Source organism: Leopardus geoffroyi, chromosome X, assembly GCF_018350155.1.
Source record: "Leopardus geoffroyi isolate Oge1 chromosome X, O.geoffroyi_Oge1_pat1.0, whole genome shotgun sequence".
In the NCBI taxonomy this organism is placed as follows: Eukaryota; Metazoa; Chordata; class Mammalia; order Carnivora; family Felidae; genus Leopardus; species Leopardus geoffroyi.
Window position 1 is genome coordinate 95,611,092 of NC_059343.1, and position 22,065 is coordinate 95,633,156.

At 43.6% G+C, this 22,065-nt stretch overlaps 1 protein-coding gene across 8 annotated transcripts in view; it reads left to right on the plus strand.

The window, feature by feature from the left end:
* The first annotated feature begins 16,982 nt into the window (after nucleotides 1-16,982).
* Nucleotides 16,983-22,065, plus strand: part of PLS3 (plastin 3) — a 91,767-nt gene continuing 86,684 nt past the window's right edge. For 2 of the 8 annotated variants that reach the window (XM_045472279.1, XM_045472283.1), the window contains exon 1: nucleotides 16,983-18,104. The gene's annotated coding sequence lies outside the window, so the exon portion shown is untranslated. Of the gene's footprint in view, nucleotides 18,105-18,366; nucleotides 18,759-22,065 lie in introns of all 8 variants that reach the window. The other 6 variants (XM_045472281.1, XM_045472284.1, XM_045472285.1 and 3 more) reach the window with 5 other exon arrangements.

The window sequence follows — 22,065 nt, forward strand, 5'->3', positions numbered from 1 at the left end:
CGCTCTCTCTCTCTCTGAAAATAAATAAATAAACTTAAAACCAAAAGAATTATTGACATGGAAAGAAAATTCTTGAAATTCGATGAACCAACTAAAAAAGGACACTGTGTACTTACTCTGTACCAGTCAATACCCCAGGTTCTTTTCCTATGATTTTGGTCCTCCAATCACTATTCGAGTAGAAATTTTTATCTTTATTTTGTGGATGTAAAAGATGGTGGCTCCCATTCATCTTGTTCAAGATCCAACAGTGAGAAATTGAGAGGGAATCCCAGCTCAGGAATAATTCAGGTGCTCCTGACAGACTGAAGCCCACGCTCTTAATGAATGGAGTTTGCATCGGGCTGGTTCAAATAACTATGTATATCTCTGTTTACCGCTGTAGAGTCTATTACCCGCTGAGGTTTTAATAACTTCGGAATTTATTAATTTTGCAATAAAGGCAACTGAAGCCCTATAGGGAAAAGAAGTCAGAAGGGAAATTAGACTCGTCAGAAGGCGTATTTCCCACTTCCTGAGGTTGTGACAGCAACAACAACAAAAAAGTACGGCGACAGCAAAAACCAAAACGTACTTCTTGTAACCCCCTCCGCCTTCCTTCCACACCTATAGCTTCCACTCCTCTAATTCTACAAACCAGTTTAACTTTGTCACCTCGCATACATGTCCCCTCACCTCATGCCCTGACCCGATCCGGGATCTAAATGGGGAGGGGCAAGTGGTGGGGTCCAATAAAGGAAGCTGGTGGCTTTTCCATCACTCAGGAGGACGGAGACTCCTGAAAGAGCCTCACGGCTTTGTTCCTCCCAGTGTAACTCTGCCAATAACCCATGCGCCTTCGACCATAGCCCTTTAGGTGAGGTCCTGCCTTCTACCACCCCCACCCCCACTTCAAGTCCTTCCAGGGACAGGATGTTCTTGACCCTGAACTCTGCTCTTGTCAGCACTGAGTCGCTCTTCCTTCGATTCTATTATTAACGATAAAACCTATGAACTTTACAAAGCACTGTTAAATTCGTATCTCGCCTGGTCTTGACCGCCTTCTATACTTGGGTACGAGTATTTCTTATCCCCGTGTTAAAGATGAGAAGCCTAGGGGCGCCTGGGTGGCTCAGTCGGTTGAACATCAGACTCTTGATTTCAGCTCAGGTCATGATTTCACGGTCTGTGAGTTTGAGCCCCACATAGGGCTCTGTGCTGTCAGCGTGGAGCCTGCTCGGAATTCTCTCTCTACTTCTCTCTTCCCCGCTTGCACACTCGCTCACTCGCTCTCTCCAAAGATAAATAAATAAAATAAAGTTAAGAAGCCTGAAGAGTTGTGACTTGCCTTAGGACACAGGATATTAAATGATTTTTCTGGTGAACAGACCAGTCCTCTGTCACCAATGCCCTGTTACATTCCGACTGTCCCTTCTGCCTATTGGCTCACATACTGGTTTGAGATCTATCTTTGACCCTAAGTTCTCACATGCTTGCACTTTGCTCTTTGCCTCCACGGATTCACTTCTTAAACTAATGTTCCTTCCTTGCCCAGAGATTCTCAGACTTTAGAATGCACAAGGTCACATGGGATGCTTGTTAAAATGTGGATTCTGAGCCCTTGACCCCAGTGGATCTGATTTATTATGTTTGGAGGGAGGATGCAGGAGTCCCCATTTTGGAAAGGAATCTAAGTGATTATGATGCAGGGAGTCCAGGGATCACCCTTTGAGCAATGCTGTTGTAGGTATTCTGAAAGAAGAGAATCCTCAAAGTGAAAATTGCTGGGGGATTCTTCAGTTTGAGAGCTGTGTTGCCTTGAGTTACAGAGCTCTCACACAATGTGAAGTGAATAATGTGGAACATTCTATCAACACAGTTGTTCACTGCAATAAAATGTCAACATTTCAAGTCTTTTTTTTTTTTCAAAAGACTTCTTAAGACTCACTCTGTCTGCACATGGTCCTGTTCAAAAGGAATTACAGCTGTTCCTACTTTTGTAACTAACACTTCCCGATCTGTGTATAAAATATTTAAAAAGAACAAAGCGCAGCTATAGCTGTATTTTCAGTTGTGTAGAATAAATCCATTGCCTTCAAAATTATAAACCTGACTAATTAAAACTAACCAAAAAATCTACTGAATAAGAATGGAATTTTTAAGCATATAAGCAATGGAAGAAACCACAAATGGAAAAATCAATAGATTGAGACTACAGAGAAATGGAAAACATTGAGGCTCAATAGCCACGACTAAATAAGAAAACCTAAAAGACAAGCCACAAGCTGGGAAAAATATATGCAACAGACACTAAAAAGGGATGATAGATTTGAAATATTAAAAAGCTCACAAAAATCAAAATAGAAAATGGCTGAAGAACAGGAACAGAGATAAATACACGTGACCCAAGTTCAAGAACCTAATGAATATATTTTTTAAGATGTTCAGTATTTTAAAATGCCAGTGGTAGGGGTGCCTGGCTGGCTCAGTCGGTAGAACATGGGACTCTTGATCTCGGGGTCATGAGTTCAAGTCCCATGTTGGGCATAGAGCTTATTTTAAAAAATAAAATAAAATAAAATAAAATAAAATAAAATACCAGTGATATATATCATTTCTATCCAACAAATAAAGAACTTTTAAATGATTATTTGGGGGCGCCTGGGTGGCTCAGTTGGTTAAGCATCTGACTTTGGCTCAGGTCATGATCTCACCGTTCATGAGTTCGAGCCCCAAGTCAGTCTCTGTGCTAACAGCTCAGAACCCGGAGCCTGCTTCAGATTCTGTGTCTCCTTCTCTCTCTGCCCCTCCCCCGCTTGTGCTCTGTCTCCCTCTCAAAAGTAAATAAACGTTAAAAAAATTTTAAAAATGATTATTTGGAAGAGACTTCAGTGAAATGGACAGGCACACTCAAACACTGCTGATGGGTGGGTAAATTGATATGAACTTTCTTTAAAAAATTTAAAAATTCTTATGGTGAGTGTGTGTGTGTGTGTGTGTGTGTGTGTGTGTGTGTGTGTGTGTTTTAAGTAAACTCTACCCCCAATGTGGGTCTCAAAGTGATGACCCCAAGATCAAGAGTTTCACGCTCTACCAACTGAGGCAGCCAGGCACCCCTCATGAGTGTTTTTTGGGGAAACACACACACACACACACACACATACTTAGACCCAGGAAGTTCCTTTACAGGATTCTAGTCTAATAAAACAATCAGAAATTCAGACAGAGATTAAGTACAGACTTATTTTTACGATGGAAAAATTGGAATCATACTGTATGTCCAACAGTAAAAGGATGCTGTTTTTAATAAACAATGCATGGTATAGTCACGTGACAAAATGTTGTATAGCAATTTAAAAGGTTTTCAAATACTTAACGGTTCTTGAAAGCGTTTCAAATGTAAGGACACTTTGAAAGCCCAAGATGTAGCATTTTATGTATAACACAATCCCAATAAAAATATTTTATATGCGCATTAAAAAGCTGTAAATAAATACATCAAAATGCTAACAGCTCTTATCTCTAGGTGGTGAGATTTTTATTTTCCTCTTAGTACTTTTCTGTACTATGAATTCTCTACAATAACCATATGTTAGTCTTATAATCCGAAACTGCAACAAATGGTATTTCAGAAGTCCCTCAGAAAGCATAACATAGAGAAGGAAAAGTTGTCAACTTAATTAATTTATAGTTTGCAAGTGACAGAGAACACTCACCACTTGTTTCTGTAACAGGCACTGGAATCCACTTATGGAATGCCAGTGACCTTATATTCTCAAGACAACTGCTTATCTGTATCCCTAATTGAAAGACGGGGCTATGGACTAAAGACAACAGTCTCTGGGAACAGATGTCTGAAGGGAGATAAAACAAGTATCAGGATAACGTAGAAGGAAAATTTTACTAACACTCCTTGGTCTAACTGCATTCTTATTTAGGCCTCTTAGTAGGGTAAAACGCTTCTCCTCGTACAATCTGATACATCAATGGATCAACATAACGCCATTAAGAGTTAGGAGGTTTCTTTTTTTTTTTTTTTTTTTTAACAGAAAAGGCTTTCTTTCAAGAATTTAAAATTGCAATCACAAGAGAAATGTCTTATTGTTTCCTTGATGAATGGATGGTGGGGTAGGGGTTAATTTTGGTAATTGATAGACAGAAAAGGAAGATGACACACGCTAGCGTCACCCAATCAGAGAGGAGCTTTGCAGGAGCCGGTACTGAAGAATCTTAGGCATCCATATTAATTTTGTATGGGTCACGCTCGACAGACTGCTCAAACAGATAATACTGGTACACTACGTGCTCCCTGAATACCCATCTAGAACACAAATTTCTTCAAATTAAAGTCACCATGGAAAACCATCCCTTCTTGGCTGCTGGGCAAACCATAGCCAAGTGGGGGGTCACTTTAGATCATCTGGAAGGTGGAACCAAGATTTGTCTCCTTGCTCCATAGGACATCATTACGTGAACATTCCCAAACTCAAAGCAGGCCATTGGACTTGATGAGGTTAATGCTCTATATTTAAGAGGCCAGGTTCAAAAATCGAGGGATTTCCTAGGCCAATGTGCTATCTTCTAACTTATCACACCTCTACCCGGGGCTAGACATGCCAACGAACACCCTGGAGAGCCACCATATGCAATTTCACTTGAAAGATATTTTAAGGATCATGGATCCAAATCTGCCCACCTCCCAAACAGGTTGCCATGAAGTCAGGTATCCCATCATTTGCCAGGACATTTACATTATAGCTGAATTGAGGCACTGATTAGGGGAGAGAGAAGGAGTTAGCTAAGGAAGCACTAGCAGAGATGAGTTTATCTGATTCAAACCTATCCTTTGGTGCTTAGCAAAAGAAAGCAGAGACTGAGAACAAGCATGGAAAGACAGATATTGTAAGGATCCTGCGAAACGGGGGGGAGGAGTATTACTCAAATAAAGAACAGGTCAAAGGGCCTGAAAGACAGATTTTGCCTACATTAATTCAACAGGCATTTATTGAGCTTGGCACTGTGTCAGTGCTGCAAACACAAGGAAAGAGGCCTTCCTTTAGACTTCGTGGTCTAGTGGGGAAAATATGTGAATTACAAAGTATATAGTCAAGGGGCACCTGGCTGGCTCAGTCGGTAGAGCATGGGACTCCTGATCTTGGGGTCGTGATTTCGAGCCCCACGTCGGGTGTAGAGATTACTGTAAAAAAAAAAAAAAAAAAAGTATAATCAAAAGTCCTACACTCTAGGAAAGCTCTGGCAGACAACTCAGTCTCTTCATCTTTCAACATTTAGTCGCTCTATTATGTACCTGGAACTTGGTTAGAAAATAGAGACACAAAGCCCAATAAGGTGGAATCATTGCCCTAAAGGAGCTTCCTAAACCTAGTTGGGGAAATAGACAAATCAACAATGGCAACACAATGCTCTGAGATGCTATGGAGACGCCGAGATAGAAGCATTTAGGTTTGCCTGGAGGGGCTAGAGAAATCATCTCCAAAGATACGCCATTTGATGTGGGACTTGAAGACTGGGTCGGAATTTGCTAGATTACAAAGGAACATGAGAGCAGACCTCACAAAGGGACAGAGGATAGATGATAAGAGGTAACTATTTACTCATACTATTGTATATGCTATATTTGATCCTTCATTCGATAATAATTGTTCCAGCACATGCTGTATACTTAGCACTGTGCTGAAGTACTAATGCCCTGAGTTTTCATGAGAGGACACAAAGGCATACAGAGACTAAGTGACTTTTCCGAAGCCACACAGATAGTAAGAGGCAGATTCAAACCAAGTTCTGACTCTCTCCAAAACACACATGTTTTCCATTCCACCCCCAAAACGGGATTGTATAGGTATACAGGCATATTTGGGAAATGATGAAATTTCTGGTTTGGCTAGAATATAAGGGAATGTGGGGAGGGGGTGGGAAGTGGCAGCAGAAAATCTGTGGAATGTTTCCCTAATTTGCATGTTAAGGTTTACATATCTGATCATTTGCATTTGATTTTACAAGAGGAGAAATAATTCCTTTTTTATGCCGTTCCAAGAAGGCCCTGGAACAGGTACAATAATAACTTTTTAAAGTTTTTAGAAACTTATGACCCCACCATGTTGAGAGGGGAAGAACAAACAAGAAGGAATTAAAATCGATTCTCAAGGCAACCATTTTTTACTTGCAATTACTTTAAAATATCATGAATATTTATCACTCGGCTTTCCAGACAATACGCCAGAATCCAACCAACGATGAGGGAACAGCTATATGAGGCCAATATGGAGAGAAGTACCAAATAAAAATGATGCGAATGGCAACCTTCACAATGCATCCTAACTGTATCGTGTCTATGGAGTTTCATGTTTTCATACCCATTACCCAGGTAATTTCATACCCATTACCCAGGTCTGCATATACTTTGAAAACTCGTTTCTTACCAAATTCAATTTCGTTAAAAGATCTAAAAATATGTTAAGTAGTATAACAAAACAAAAGAAAACTGTTTGGCAGTAAAGATTGAGTTGCTGAGTAGTGCAAACCTATAGTCATTTCATGAGATTTCTGTTTAGCCCTCAGGGCAAAACTTGAAATGACCGATCTTAGTGATCATGGAAGAGAATTTTACCCTGCACTGACGCTTAAGATGTTGGCTTTAAGTTTACAGATATCAATGTTTAAGCAAATATTTCACTTCTGTGGAGCACCAAAGCACTATAATTAATTTAATGGCTTTTAATAGGAATATCTGAAAACATAGAAATCACCTCCAAGCATTGTACTCTCATTTGAAATAAAGTAATTGAAAAACCTAACATTGGTTATGCATTTCTTGAATTTATGTACTATTTCATGCTTTCATACACATCATACACATTATTATAAATTACGTATCAACTTCCTTTTTAGAAACTGAATTTGTATTTCTAACTATTTATAAAACGCTATGAGACATTTGGAAACAACGATACTCTTCCCGATAAGCATTCAATTAGCCTGATAATCTGACCTGCTCTTTGGAGGCTGAGCCGTTCCGTCCTTCAGAGGATTTTTCTTTCCTACACACACACACACACACACACACACACACACGCACACACACACGCACACACACACACACGAAACTGGGTTGATATAAATATTAATTGAAGTATTGATCCGTTTTTTTAAAAATTATATTTAATTCAACATGGAAAAAAGGCATAGGAAAGACCTTAATGTTCTGAATCATTTCTGGTAAAGAAGAATGATCTATAGTACTATTTTAAATATTCCGAGACAAATTTTCAAGAAGAAAATCCTGAACAACCGGTTCTAGTCTTGCACATCCGTTCTGTGCATCTGGGGAGCTCTAACACATAATCATGTGTTGCTGGCAGGTAGGAGAGGCTGGTATTCATATTTGGGTTTAAAGGAAGTCCTTCCAATGTCTTGCAATCTGTTACCTATGCCTCTCTCCTTGGGGTTTTCTGCTCTGCTAAAGTCGTCCCTCACCCTGATCCAGAACGGTTATGCCATTTTAATGATCAGTACCTGCTTCAATCAAGGTCAAAAAAGAAACTGGAAAGGATAAAACTAGAATCTATTTCTCAGATTTAATGAAGACAAAGGGCTTCATTGTCCTTTTACAGAAGAGAAAGAATTGTGTAGAGTCGACAGTGGGGAAGAAAAGAAAATTAAGGAAGCAAACTGGATGAAGTCTTTCCATTGTGGGGCAGAATGACCTGACAAGTGACCTCTTTGCAGACACTGAATTGCTCCTAATGATGTAGATAATTTCCTCGAGCCTCCCAAGGAGTAATGTCGGTCCTTCCATGCCTCCTAAAATCAAAGTAATTCGTTAGAAGACTCCAATAGCTGTCCAAATCATCTCTCTGCTTAGTTACTATTCAGGTTTCCTTTACCTTATGGGGACTTCCTTCCTCGCAAGCGCTCATCTCAGGTCCTTAAAGCTTGCGTTTTGCATTTCTTTTGGTTGACAGAGTTCCTGATCTTGGTCAGTCCTGGCCCTGCTTTTGCTCTGTAGGTGCAAGGCTTCGGAGACCCACTTCTGCCCTACATGCTATTTGACCTCAGCCAGTGCCCTACTGTTGACTTCCTTTTGTCAACCGACAGCTGCAAGGGACTCCACCCTGCTACATGGCAACGTCACTGGAAGGCATCTTTACCCAGCATATTTGCAAATCCACACTTAGAGTTGAATTACACAGAAAGAAAATTATAATCCTCAAAATGCCACCCTAGCTCTTTCGCCTGCGCTGCCGACGTGCCATCCAGACCGAGGAAGGCCCAGAAAGTTCGGGGCCACGTGAGACACACCCACTGCCCCCCAGTTAACGTGTATTTATTTTTGAGAGAGAGAGAGAAATGGAGTGCAAGCAAGGGAGGGGCAGAGAGAGAGACACGCACAGAATCCGAAGCAGGCTCCAGGCTCTGAGCTGTCAGCACAGAACCCAACACAGGGTAAAAAATACCTCCTTCTAAAGCAAATGGCTCATAAAGTACTCTGAGTGACGGAAGCTTCCAGTCTTCATAATTCTAAAACACCTTTGTCATTAATCCTAGACATCGCCTACAAATCTTACTAAAGAGAAAGATAGAATCATAGTCGTCCTGTTGCCATTGGCCTAAATTGCTATTACGTGGATCCATCCCTTACTCTTTAAACCTGACATTGCCCTTTGTTGGAAGGAAAACACCAAGGGTAGATTTATGAAAACAGTGCGTACCATTAGATTAGGCATTCATGTAATAAACATGACGGCTCATCTATGATATTTACTTCTAACGGGTAACCAATTTTCCATGGAAGAGAGAAGAAAGGTGCTTTATTTCTGGGGAGAAGTAGTGAACATTTCCTGTAAGGTCCCATGGTTCTTTTTTCCCCTAAGTTTTTATTTATTCATTTTGAGAGGGGGAGGGGCAAAGAGAGAGGGAGTTAGAGAGAATCCCAAGCAGGCTCTGCGCTGTCAGCGTGGAGCCCGGCATGAGTCTCGATCTCACGAACCGCGAGATCATGACCTGAGCTGAAACCAAGAGTCAGAAGCTTAACTGACGGAGCCACCCAGGTGCCCCAGGATCCTATGGTTCTACTCACAGGCTGTCGAGATGGAGTATTTGCCTCCCCACTCCCGCATACACCCAGCTCCTGCATTACAGGCCCAATGACCTTGGGCAAAAAGGTTAGTTACACTGTAAGCTTTAGCTTTCTCATCTGAAGATGGGGATAATAATATTTCCATTCACCGACTACCTATTACCACTAAATGAGGCAATATACACCAAGGTCCTAGTACAAGTCCTACCACATTGAACAACTCAGTAAGGGGTAATTGTAAGTGTTGTCATTTTTTTCCCTCGGTGACATTGTGTCACTGTGATTACATTCGACTTTGGAAGGTGAGAAAGAAATGACAGTGGAATGTAACCATCTGCCTAAAGACCTAAGATGGTGATGAAAGAAGGGAGCCAATTTCTACCTTGCTCTGTTTCGTATCGCCAGTTGTGAACCAACTCCTGCTTAAACACTCCTCTGAGAACCCAAACATATCCAGATGCCAAACCCATATTGGAGCAAACACAGTAGCCTAGACAGGGGTCCATTGGCAAACTGCAGCAGCAAACCCAATCTGCTGCTGCTTGTTCTTATAAATAAAGTTTTATTGGCACACCACCATGCCCATTTGTTTCCTTGCTGTCTATGGGTCCTTTTGTACTAGAGCAGCAGAGTTGAGCAGTTACCACAAAGACTGCATGACCTGTGTGCCAAAAACATTTGCTCTCTGGCCCTTCATACACAATGAATGTCTGCTGACTCCTGAGCTAGAATATTCCTTGAGTCTGATCTCACTTCAGATGATGTCCTTTCCAGGGGACTCCCAAATATTTAAACATTTTTCAAAAGCTTAGTCAACTTGAATTAGTTATAGGCCTAGACCATTCCATCCATTGAATGAAATGTATCTTCCTGTAATGTTACCCGATGGGTGAAAAGAAATCCTTCCCTGATTGGACAGCTTTACGTTCCATTTGCACCCTGGTTCTGGTGACCCTATGAAGTTGATAAAGAAACAGACACGTGAAAGCATCTGGTTCTGAATGATCAAAGATGTTTGTTGATTCAAAATGAAACTTCTGTGAGGTGCCTGGGTGGCTCAGGTCATGATCTCGCGGTTTGTGGGATGAAACCCCACATCAGGTTCTGTGCCTGGAGCTCGCTTCCGATTCTGTCTCCCTCTCTCTCTGCCCCTCCCCCCGCTCACGTTCTGTCTGTCTCCCTCTCGCAACAATAATTAATAAACATTAAACAAAAATTTTAAACAGGGGTGCCTGGGTGGGTCAGTCGGTTAAAGCATCTACTTCAGCTCAGGTCACGATCTCACAGTTCGTGGGTTCGAGCCCCACGTCGGGCTCTGTGCTGACAGCTCAGAGCCTGGAGCCTGCTTCAGATTCTGCGTCTCCCTCTCTCTCGGCCTGTCCCTCGCTTGTGTTCTGTCTCTCTCTGTCTCTCAAAAATAAATGTTAAAAAATTTTCTCAACAAACCAAAAAATGAAACTTCTGTGACACTTTCTAAGATTATTTAGACAAGATCTTCTAACTGCATGGAGTTATTAAAACCTTGGCACGATTTAAATCTTTAAACGAATATAGCCACATGTTTAATTCTAAAAGTGCCAGAAAAAGAAATACATCATCTTTTGCTACCTGGATTCTGTTTCTGGCTTAAAATGTTTTTGCAACATTTAAGTCTCTTTTGTATATCAAAGCATTTTGCCCTCTTTTGTATATCAAAGCATTTTGCCCTTCTTTCAAAGACACTGGCAAATAAGGGCTCACACTTGACCAGGACATAGACTCCTTTATCTTCTGAAACCCTCTGGATTTCTGAGTGTAGTTTGTCTCTTGGAGTGCAGATCCTTAGAATACTTGTTTTCTGCCATCACATGTCATACCCTCATTAGTATGGGTTTCCTGTGTTTAAGCAGACTAATTGTGTCATTCTCCCTTTTTTAACACCACCTTTATTGAGATCTAATTCACGGTACCATTCAATTCACCTGCTTAAATGGTACAGCTCAGTGATTTTTAGTTGTACAACCATCATTGCAATCTATTTATTTTTTAATAAAGCTTATTTATGTATTTTGAGAGAAAGACAGCATGCACGCGCACACACACGCACACACACATGAGCAGGGGAAGGGCAGAGAGAGAAGGAGTGAGAGAGAATCCCAAGCAGACTCCACACTGTCAGTGCAGAGCCTTACACGGGGCTTGATCCTACAAACCGTGAGTTCGTGACTTGGACTGAAATCAAGAGGCAGACGCTGAACTGCCTGAGCCACCCAGGTGCCCCTATCACAATCTATTTCAGAACGTTTTCAGGACCCCAAGAAGGAACCCCATTAGCAGTAATTCCCCATTTTCCTCCCTAGATGTCTCTATGGATGTTCCCTTTTTGTGTATTTTATATAAGTGGAATCACATAACATGTGGTCTTTTGTAACGGAATTATTTCATTTAGCATGTTTTCAAAGTTCATCCATGTTGCAACATGGTCAATCTCTTTTTAGAATCACATTTTGCATATTTAGTGGACATGGACCCCAAAATTTGGGGGCATTTAGAAATCTGATTACATTTTCCCTCTCACACACACAAACACATGCACACATGCACACATGCACACACACATTCACACACACGGAAAGAGAACCAAACAATCATACATAATAGGCTAGACACGACTGTTTCTTTAGAAGCCTGATTAGTGGTGTGGAAAATTATGCATAATCCTTATGAATTTTGGAATATGCTGTACAATTTATTCTGAAAGTTCTCCAGGATATCTTTAACAGACCCTTCTTATAGGAAACCCTCAGGGTTTGAAATTACATTCGGACGTAGGTTTAGGTTGACTATTTCATCGAAAAGGATGCTCTTATAACCCAGATGCACAAAACAGCGAAGTCAAGATATGTGTGCGAGCTAGTGCACTCACCTACCTTGCCCTGTAATTTACAGGCATGGGCATTTTTCCTCCCAAATCAAAATGTGACATGTGCCAGTTGGTTATGTAAACCTCATGGGGGGCACTAACATGGCTATATCTAAAGCAACTATCAAAATTGCTGTAAACAAAAGGAAGACCTGTAATTTGCAAGCTCCCGGTGACACAAAAGATGCCTTCTCTGACTGCTTCAGCTTAATCATTCCCATTCTTCACAGAATACACACAACACTCCTTATATATTCTATCTTGTTTCCTCAGTATTTCTTGTATGTTGGTTTTGCCATTGAATTATCATTAGACTTTTAATTCTATGTGCATTAAGACTATACTTTTTCTATGTTGCTTATAGTATTTAATTCAATGCCAAGAACATAATAGGCACTTAAACGAATATTGTCAATTGGGGTGCCTGGGTGGTTCATTGGGTTAAGCGTCTGATTCTTGATTCGGCTCAGGTCGTGCTCTCATGGTTTGTGGGTTCGAGCCCCGTGCCAGGATCCAAGCAGATGGTGTGGGTCCTACTTGAAATTCTTTCTGTTTCTGTCTCTCTCTCTCTCTCTCTCTCTCTCTAACCCTCCCCCACTTGGACTCTCCCTCTCTCTCTCAAAATAAACTTAAAAAAAAAAGGATATTATCAATTAATATTTGACAGGAAACCTGAGGGTAACATTTTAATTTTGAGCATTTCCAGTGATGATAGTGAACTTCATTGGATCTACATAATAGAAGGTTAATGTTAATCAAATATGTCCTAAACCTAGTAAAGTCATTTTACTTGAGGTTTTTTGATCTTTTGTTCTTCTTTTTAGCAAGTGAAAATATGAAAATACTCTTGGACACGTCATAATAATTTCTTTATGAGAATGTGCTTAAAATTGGCAGGTTTTTATCAGACATTCAGGTTGACAGTAATCACTGAGACTTGAAAAATATTTGAAAGTGTTCATACATGGAATTAACATTCATGTGTTATACATGCATACATTTTGAGTTGGAAACATGAAAACAACCTTCACTTAGTAAACAATGGAAATAACTTGCAATTATTACATTGTGGGTCAAAAATTTTTAAGAAATTTCCAGGTCTACTAAGATCACCTCCATGTCTAATATTTTGAGGATAAGAGAAATCTTTTTTTTTTTTTTAATTTTTTTTTTCAACGTTTATTTATTTTTGGACAGAGAGAGACAGAGCATGAACGGGGGAGGGGCAGAGAGAGAGGGAGACACAGAATCGGAAACAGGCTCCAGGCTCTGAGCCATCAGCCCAGAGCCCGACGCGGGGCTCGAACTCCCGGACCGCGAGATCGTGACCTGGCTGAAGTCGGACGCTTAACCGACTGCGCCACCCAGGCGCCCCAAGAGAAATCTTTAAAATCAAACTTAATTTAAAATTTTTCATGTCAGTATTTGCTATGGATATTATCATAGAGGCTGTATTTGTAACCAGAAATAACACGGTGAATAAAAAGTAGAATCAAGAATCAATCCAAGAACCTAACATATCATGATATGGAATAGAATTATCATATTAAAACATAAAATGAAAGCAAAATATATATTAGTTCCTGGAAATGAACTGATAAATTGAGAAGCAATTAATTAGAACAGATTGGTACAGGGGCACCTGGGTGGCTCAGTCGGTTAAGCGTCCAACTTTGGCTCAGGTCATGATCTCCGTGCTCATGAGTTCAAGCCCCACATCTGGCTCTGTGCTCACAGCTGGGAGCCTGGAGCCTGCTTCAGATTCTGTGTCTCCCTCTCTCTGCATCCCTCCCCCGCTAGTGCTCTGTCTCTCTCTCTCTCTCAAAAATAAATAAACATTAAAAAACTTTAAATTAGATTGGTACACAATTACACATTTAGACAGTAAGAAAACAATTAGGTGAATTAGAAGAAATTATTTGCATTGAACTGATCAGGATTGTTTATTTCTTCTATTATATAATGGTTGTGTAGCAAAATCACATTTTTAAAAAATTTTATTTATTTAAAAAAATTTTTTTAACATTTATTCATTTTTGAGAGACAGAGCATGAGCACAAGAGGGACAGACAGAGCCTGACACGGGGCTCAAACTCACTGACTGAGAGATCATGACCTGAGCTGAAGTCAGATGCTTAACCGACGGAGCCACCCAGGTGCCCCTAACATTTATTTATTTATTTTGAGAGAGCTTGAGTGCAAGTGGGGGAGGGACAGAGAGAGAGAGGGAGAGAGAGAATCCCAAGCAGGCTCTGCTCAGTCAGCCCAGAGCCTGACTTGGGGCTCAACCTCACAAGATCATTACCTGAGCCGAAATCAAGAGTCAGACGATTAACCAACTGAGCCATCCAGGCGCCCTGCAAAATCACCTTTTAACAGACTATAGAAAAGAGGTTTTAAAAAAATGGGTAAATGGGAAACATAACTTACCCTAAGAAATTTTCAGGAAAAAATTCAGAATATGTGCACATAATAAATTGTGCACTGGACTGGGGAGAGCTCTGTAGAAAACACAGCAAAGAAAAGGAGGATATGCTTACGGAGAGGAAGAAAGAAAGGTACGTTGGACAGAGGGAAAACCTAAGGGTGAGACCCAAGCCTTCTGTGACATCAAACAAACACAGGAAGAAGAAGTGGTTTTCAAAATTGTGTGATATTGATTTTAAGCTATTTATTACAAAGGTCCGTGGGATTGAAAATTGGAGATGGAAGGAAAAGAGTGAAAACTTTCAGGCTGTTGATTCACAGGGTCTGTGAGAAATCTATATACGTAATAGACTTTTTGTTTTGTTTTCATTTTTACAAGAATAGAACGATAAAATAACCACTAGTTCAACAATCATTTACTGAACTGCAACATGCAAGGTGCTGTAGGCTGAATTAGAGTCTCCAGTCAGTTAAGTGTCTGACTTTGATTCAGGCTCAGGTCACGATCTAACGGTTTGTGGGATCAGCCCGTGCAGCTGGCTCTGTGCTGACAGCTAGGAGTCTGTCTCTCACTCTCTCTGCCACTCCCTGCCTCCTGCTCTCTCTTTCTTTCTCCCTCTCAAAATAGACATTTTTAAAAAGATGAATTATTGCCTCTATCTTGACTATAAGCATCTACGAGGCACACTGGAGCCCTCCTGTGCAAGCCTTTTCTACATAGATAGGAAAATGACCAATTTGGGGTTAGTTTGTGAATGATCCCATCAGAGTTCAATCAAAACGAAGTGCAGTTTGAGTAAAGCTCTGAATCTGAAGCTCCTTTCTTAGGGAAAACGCTTGGCTTTGAAGAGACTTTTAAATTTGGGGCAACACAAAGGTAGCTTAGTTACATCGAAATGCCTATTTTAATAATATTGATTAAAATGCACTTCTACTCGGATTATACTATTGAGTTAGGGATCTTAATCAGCATCCAAATAGGTGCTTCCGTGTTTAAGGCATCTTTTTTCTGGGGGAGACTTCTGAGACCCTGACTAGTGCCACTGCGTGGGCAACCTTGAGGCTTTGAAACTGTAGACCACTACACTTCTATTAAAGTGACATTTCTCAGGGGTGCCTGGGTGGCTCAGTCGGTTGGGCTTCCGACTTCCTCCACTCATGATCTCACCGTAGTTTGGTTCAAGCCCCATGCGGGGAGGGGGGGGGGCTCTGTGCTGACAGCTTAGAGCCTGGAGCCTAGCCTGCTTCAGCAGGCTCCCTGTCTCTCTGCCCCTCCCCTGATTGCTCTCTCTCTCTCTCTCTCAAAAATAAATAAACATTAAAAAAATTTAAAAATAAAGTGACATTTCTTGGCAACAAACTCTTGCTGAATTCTGACAACCTCATTGTTAATTAGTGGTGAACAAAGACCTTTATTAAAGTTTCTGATGTAAGCTTTTCTGATTAAGAAACAGGAAAGCAAAAATAGCATATGCATAGGGTTCTTAATATTTTCCCTTACTCCAAATTCTAAAACTTGAGAAGTAAACGGAAGTAGAAAATTAAGTAATTGAGACAAATATATCCATACTGGAAAACTTAGCTTGCAGAGTCCCCTCAAGCTATGGCTAAGTCTGTACGTTTAAGTCTAAAAGCACGTGGGGGTAGGGGGGGACACCTGGGTGGCTCAGTCGGTTAAGCGGCCAACTTCGGCTCAGGTCATGATCTCACAGTTTGTGAGTTCAAGCCCCGCGACGGGCTCTGTGCTGACAAGCTCAGAGCCTGGAGCCTGCTTCGGATTCTGTGTCTCCCTCTCTCTCTGCCCCTCCCCCACTCACACTCTGTTCTCTCTCTCTCTCTCTCTCTGCCCCTCCCCCACTCACACTCTGTTCTCTCTCTCTCTCTCTCTCTCTCAAATAAATGAACATTAAAAATAAATAAATAAAAGCAGGTGTAAGCTTTTCCGTGGTGACTGACGCAAGGTGGACAGCTGAAGTACCATATTCAGTGTGTCTAGAGATTTTGTGCAAAGAATTATAGAAACCATACCAAACCTTGGGCCAATTATTGGAAGCCAGGATTCTCGTTCTGGAGCCTGTTGTAAATGTGTGTGGCATGGTCAATGTAACAGCAACATGCTGAAACCAGTATTTTCGTGCTGACCCAAACCTGACCCAGTAAGAAATCTCTCATAACAGAAGCTCAATGTTTCTGAAGGCATGATTGCCCTCTCGTTTCTTTTTCACCTTCCCGTGCCTTTCATAAGTCCTTCTAGTTGGTTAATCATTAATCCCCTTCCAGGTTGCCTCCTCCCGCCTCTCTGTGTCAAGTCCTTCCCTGGTTATGTAGCTTTTAGGCAGTCTATGGACCCCCGTACCTCTTCCCATTTAAGAAGTCCGGGCACTCACTACGGGTTAATTTCTCTAAGCAAATTCATAACAGCAGATCAAGCGGGGGCTTCTTTACAGGAGCATTCAATTTTTGAGGCCACTCTTAATTTAGCATTTTTTCCTAAAATGCGTGTAAACTGGGATGCCATTGAACCCATTTTAAATTCGCAAAAAAAAAAAAAAAAAAAAAAAAAAAAAAATTCCAAGCACACATTTCCGGAACAAAATGGTTACGACTGGAACGGGAAAGGGCTTAGACTTTCTCCTCCGCAGCTGTCCCACAAGCCAATCCCTTGACCTGACCCTGGAGAATCCCTCCAACTCTGGCCCTCGGAGCTGATTTTGGACCTGCAGCGAGCCAAAGGATTGGAATGCAGATCCGGAGGGGAAACCTCCGCGTCTGTTCTTGCAAGAAGCCAGCTGTGGTAACCTGGAGGCAATCGGCTGGGCAAAGGAGAAGAAAGGGTACTCTGGGTAACAGAGAAGGTATTCCGGGAAGCGCGTCTCCCAAGTTTTCTCTGGTGGAAAGAGACGGATGAGAGTTGACATCCATTTCTAGCCAACCGAGCGGAACGAGGTTACTTGCACCATGCCTTCCCACCTCGACTTCTCACCCCTTGCCGCTCGGACAAAGCGGCCACACTAGGTGACTGGGGTCAACGATGTACTTGGCACGAAACCAAAGACCCGAGAGCCGGTCCCGTCCATATTCTGCCCCTTGGACCTCGGAAGGTTAAAGGGAAGATTGCTGAGGTTTCCCCTCTGCGTTGTTTCGCACCTGGGCTGATCCGAACAGTCGAAACTACTAGAAATGTCCCTTTCCGCGCCCAGGCTCTCTTCACCATTCAGGGGAAAAAACTGTACCCTCAGACTTAAGTAGGGGCTTAGTGACTTTCAAACTCCCATTCCCAACATTCACATCTTTACATTGTCCCCCCCCCCCCCTTTTTTTTTCTTTTCCTTTTTGCACATTACGCTGAGCCAGGCACTGTGGACTTCTAATCTCTTTTTAGCCGGGGAGGGGGAGAAGCCGGCGCGAGGGACCGGTCTCCGCTCCTCGCCGCAGAGTTAGAGTCCCCATCCCACCGGGGTGTCCACCCAGGCGACTCTTCTCCCAGTTCCCCACCCAGTTGATGTGACAGGCTCGTGGCCCAATCCTCTTCCAGGTTCCCAGGCCGAGGGCTAGCACCACCCGAGCCAATGGCGGCGGCCGAGGGGCGGAGGGAGCGCTGGCTTTAGAACCACTGCCGCAAAGATTTCGAGAGGCAGAAGTTGTCCGGGCGCGTCGGTCGGAGGCTGTCGGGCCAGATCCGGGACTCTGCGACTTTATGTAAGTGCTTTGTGGGCACGGGAGGGCACGACGGGAGCGAGTACCCGGGGCGTGGGCAGGCGTGGGTCCCGGGGAGAGCATCTCCGGGCACCTCTGCCGGAACGTGCCCCGCGCGCCGGGGACGCGGGGCGGAGAGGGGGCTGCAAAAATTCCAGTCCCAGCCCTCGGGCGCCAAAGCGATCGTTGGCAACCGCGATGGGTGGGAGTGACAGCGGGCCCCACGACCACCCGCCGCAAACACGTTTTCTGCTCTTAACCGCAGGGATGGTGCTTTCTCGCTAGTTGCTCTTAACTTGTTGCCTACCTGCGGCTGCAGTCCTGGACGCCAACCCTTGCCCTTCTCCCCTTCCGTGGCGGCCGCCCCGAAGTGGAAACCGAGCGCCTAACTTCCCTCCGTCGTCCTTCCCCGGCTACTGCCATCCCCCGCCCCCCGCCCCCTCCCGCCCCGGACTCAGGAAATCCCGGAGCCGGCCGCCTGCGACGCCTCCAGCCCCGGCTCGCCCGCCTCGGCTGACCTCGCGGGCTCACGCCAGTTCCGGGGCGCTGAGCGGCTGCCTTGGCCCAGGGAAATTAGCGGGGCTCCGACTGCCGGCCTCCCGCTCGTTTCCCTGGCCATTCGCGAGAGCGCCGCGATCGCACCGCATCTCCCTATGAGTAAGCACTTTTTTCCTTTCAGTAGCACAACATCTCCGGGCCAGTAGGGCAGAACCTTTCGGCTCTCGTCTCCCCCGACTCCGCGCCCTCGGGCTGCTCCCTGCTCGGCTCCTCGGGCTCCGTAGCCCCGAGCGCGCGGTCGGGGCAGCAGCAGCCCGGGACCTCCCGGGGCTCCGTGAGAGGCTGAGCGGCGGGGGCAGTGGGAGGGGGTGATGTGCCCTCCCCGCCTCCCCCCCCCCCGCCCCCACAGCTGCACTTGCCGCTGTTTACTTTTTTCCACCCGCGGTACTTAAGCGCTCTAATAAGAGGCCGGGGGGACGCTGACCACCCCCTCCCTGGCTTCTTGCCAGTCCCAAAGTTGCCGCCGCCGCTGCTACCGCTCTAGCGTGCTGGCGGCTCCGACGGCCCGGCTCCAGCACCGGAGACGATCCCAGGCTGGGAGGTGGAATGAGGTTAATGCTTTCTGACACTTGCCCGACGCGCTGCCTCTTGCTCCTCACCAGTTCTGCACACCATCCCTAGTGGTGCAGGTTGGGCTTAGAACTAACTGCGTTGGAGAGCCTCACCGTATAGGATCACCCCGACGGGATGCTGGGGGTGCCTGACCTGTTTCGAGGGAAGGGGTGGAGTGGGGGCACAGAGCCTGGCTGGCCGCACTGTAGGTAGAAAACGTAAAGCGAAATGACAGACTCCTGAGAGGTAAGCACTTAAACTCGACTTTACCGATGTCACACTGTGTTTGGGAGCCTCAACGTGATCCTGGAGATGCAATTTACAGTGAATTCCACGAAGCGACCGATGTCCCACACTTGCTGATTGGCATCACGTGCTGCAAATCTCTGATGCCCCTAGGGTAATGGTCACATGACTTCTTTTGCCTTTAAAACTGGAATGTAATGGCTGAAGCCCATTTTCCAAAAACAACCGCGACAAAAAAGCAGAGGGGGAGTGTGAGCTAGCCCGTACTCCAGGGAATTCTGCTTGGATTTGGATGAGGGGAACAGAAAGGGAATTTGGTGCTCAGATTTTACCCAAAATAAAGACAGGAGCTGTTTTTGAAATAAGGGCTTGAACTGTGTTTGTGCTGGGACATATACCTCCCCAGGGGCCTTTCAATCTACTTAAGGCTTTCCTGAATTCAAAGCATATCTTACTGATTATTTTCTAGGAAAATCGTCCTTCTAATTTACACCCACCTCATGCCTAAATGATCCTTTTGAAGCTGTATTCTGTAAGATGGTGTTAAAAAAAATTAGGATTTACCCATATTCCTGGTTCTGGCCTATATTCTAATTGAACTGTTCTCTTTATTAGGCATCTACTTGAAGGTGATGGATCATTTCTTGACTAAAATTAACCACCAGTTATTTGTGGTTTGGAATTAATTGGATCAGAAATCAGGCACAAAAACTGTGGATTCTAAATTTGATAAGTTGAGCTGGTTGCGACTTTGCCTGTCAGAATCTGTTTTTTGAAAAAGTGTCTCTTTTTTTAAATGATTATTTATTTATTTTGAGAGACAGGGCGCAGGCTCCTACAAGCAGGGAGGGGCAGAGAGAGAGGGAGAAAATCCCAAGCAGGCTCTGCACGGTCAGACCAGAGCCCAAGGCTGAGGCTCAATGTCACCACCAGGAGATCATGACCTGAGCCAAAATCAAGAGTGGGAGGCTTGGGGCGCCCGGGTGGCTCAGTTGGTTGAGCTTCAGACTTTGGCTCAGGTCATGATCTCCGGGTTCGTGAGTGGGAGGGACCTCCTCGTCTGCTCGCTGCTGTCAGCCAAGAGCCTGCTTCGGATCCTCTGTCCCCCTTTTTCTGCCCCTCCCCCGCTCGTGCTCTCTCAAAAATAAAACATTAAAAAAAAAAAAAAAGAGTGGGAGGCTCAACCAACTGAGCCACTCAGTATCTTTAGCCGTCAGATTCTTGATGCAGTAATGAGAGGATCCTGAAACGACTCCCATAATGACCATTACCTGCCCAGGTGGCCCAAGTTAAGGTTGCTGTTGGAAAAACGTGGCAGGGCTGATAGAGACTCTACCCCAGAGTACTGAAATGGACAGAGGAAAAAAAAAATAAAAGTGGGCAGTGGGCAGAGGAATCTCTGAGGTCAGGAGTTTAAAAGCTTTCCTTATTTACAAAAATGGATCCAGTTGATACATATTCAGCCTTGAAACTAGGGCAGCTATAAATGAAACTGGGAACAGTTAAGACATTTTGGCTTTGTATGCATTAGCCAAAATAACCCCTCGTCCACTGCAGCAACCTCGGAGCGACTTGAGCACTCTTTTTTTTTTTGTGCTGTGCTTGGGTTCCTGAGCCTAAAAACAAGAACTCCTCTAAAGCATGTAGTTCTGACCCCAAGGCTAGCCTTGTGGCACAGATTAGCTCAAAGTGGATTTAAGCTACACCTGGGCTATTGGAGTTAACGATGCTGGTTGATAGAACCCCCTAGTGGAGGTGAGGTGATAATAACATTTTAGATTGAACTCCTAATAAATATTTAACCTCAAAAAGAGAGTACAACTGTCCAATGAGGTTGAAGTGGAAGGGAGATGAGCCCTTTTCAAAATATTATTAAACCCAAGGCTCCTGGGGGGCTCAGTCAGTTAAGTGTTCGACCCTTGATTTCAGCTCAGGTCATGATCTCGCGGTGGGATCCACCTGCTGACAGCTGGGTTGGGGGCGGTGCGCACACAGTCTCTCAAAATAAATAAATGCACGTAAAAAAACTCATAAAAAATATTATTAACTCATGTCAAAACAGGATCATCTCTAGGCTCTCAGCCTACACAGCATGTCACTTGTCTTCAGATGTTCACTCTTTTAAAACCACTGACTTTGTTACTGACTTCATTTGGGGGGTATCGTTTAGTGAACTCAGGTTTTACCATCAGGGGGTTGTGAGTCTAATTCTGAATCTCTGTTAGATCTAGCAAGTTATCAACCTCTTTCTTTATTTGGGGTAGGGAGCCAAATTATGCTCTGCCTTGACTTAGTACAGACACTCCACACTGAAGTCCAGGGTCTCTAGTCTGATACCATCATTTAGATACCATTGCTAAAAATGTCTTGGCTTACGGCATTTTGGGTGGAAGGATTAATTATAATTGGTAAGTAATATTTTGGTTGAGATTACATCTCTTCTACAAATGGTTACATGCACATTAGACCCAAGTGTTTATACTGGCAGAACGTCAGTATCCAGAGCACTATCTGAACCAAATGAAATTTTGCTCCTTGGCAAACCACATGAGTGTTACTGAAAAGAAGGGGTAGCTTGGCCATGGTGCTGGAGAACGAAAGTGGTTTC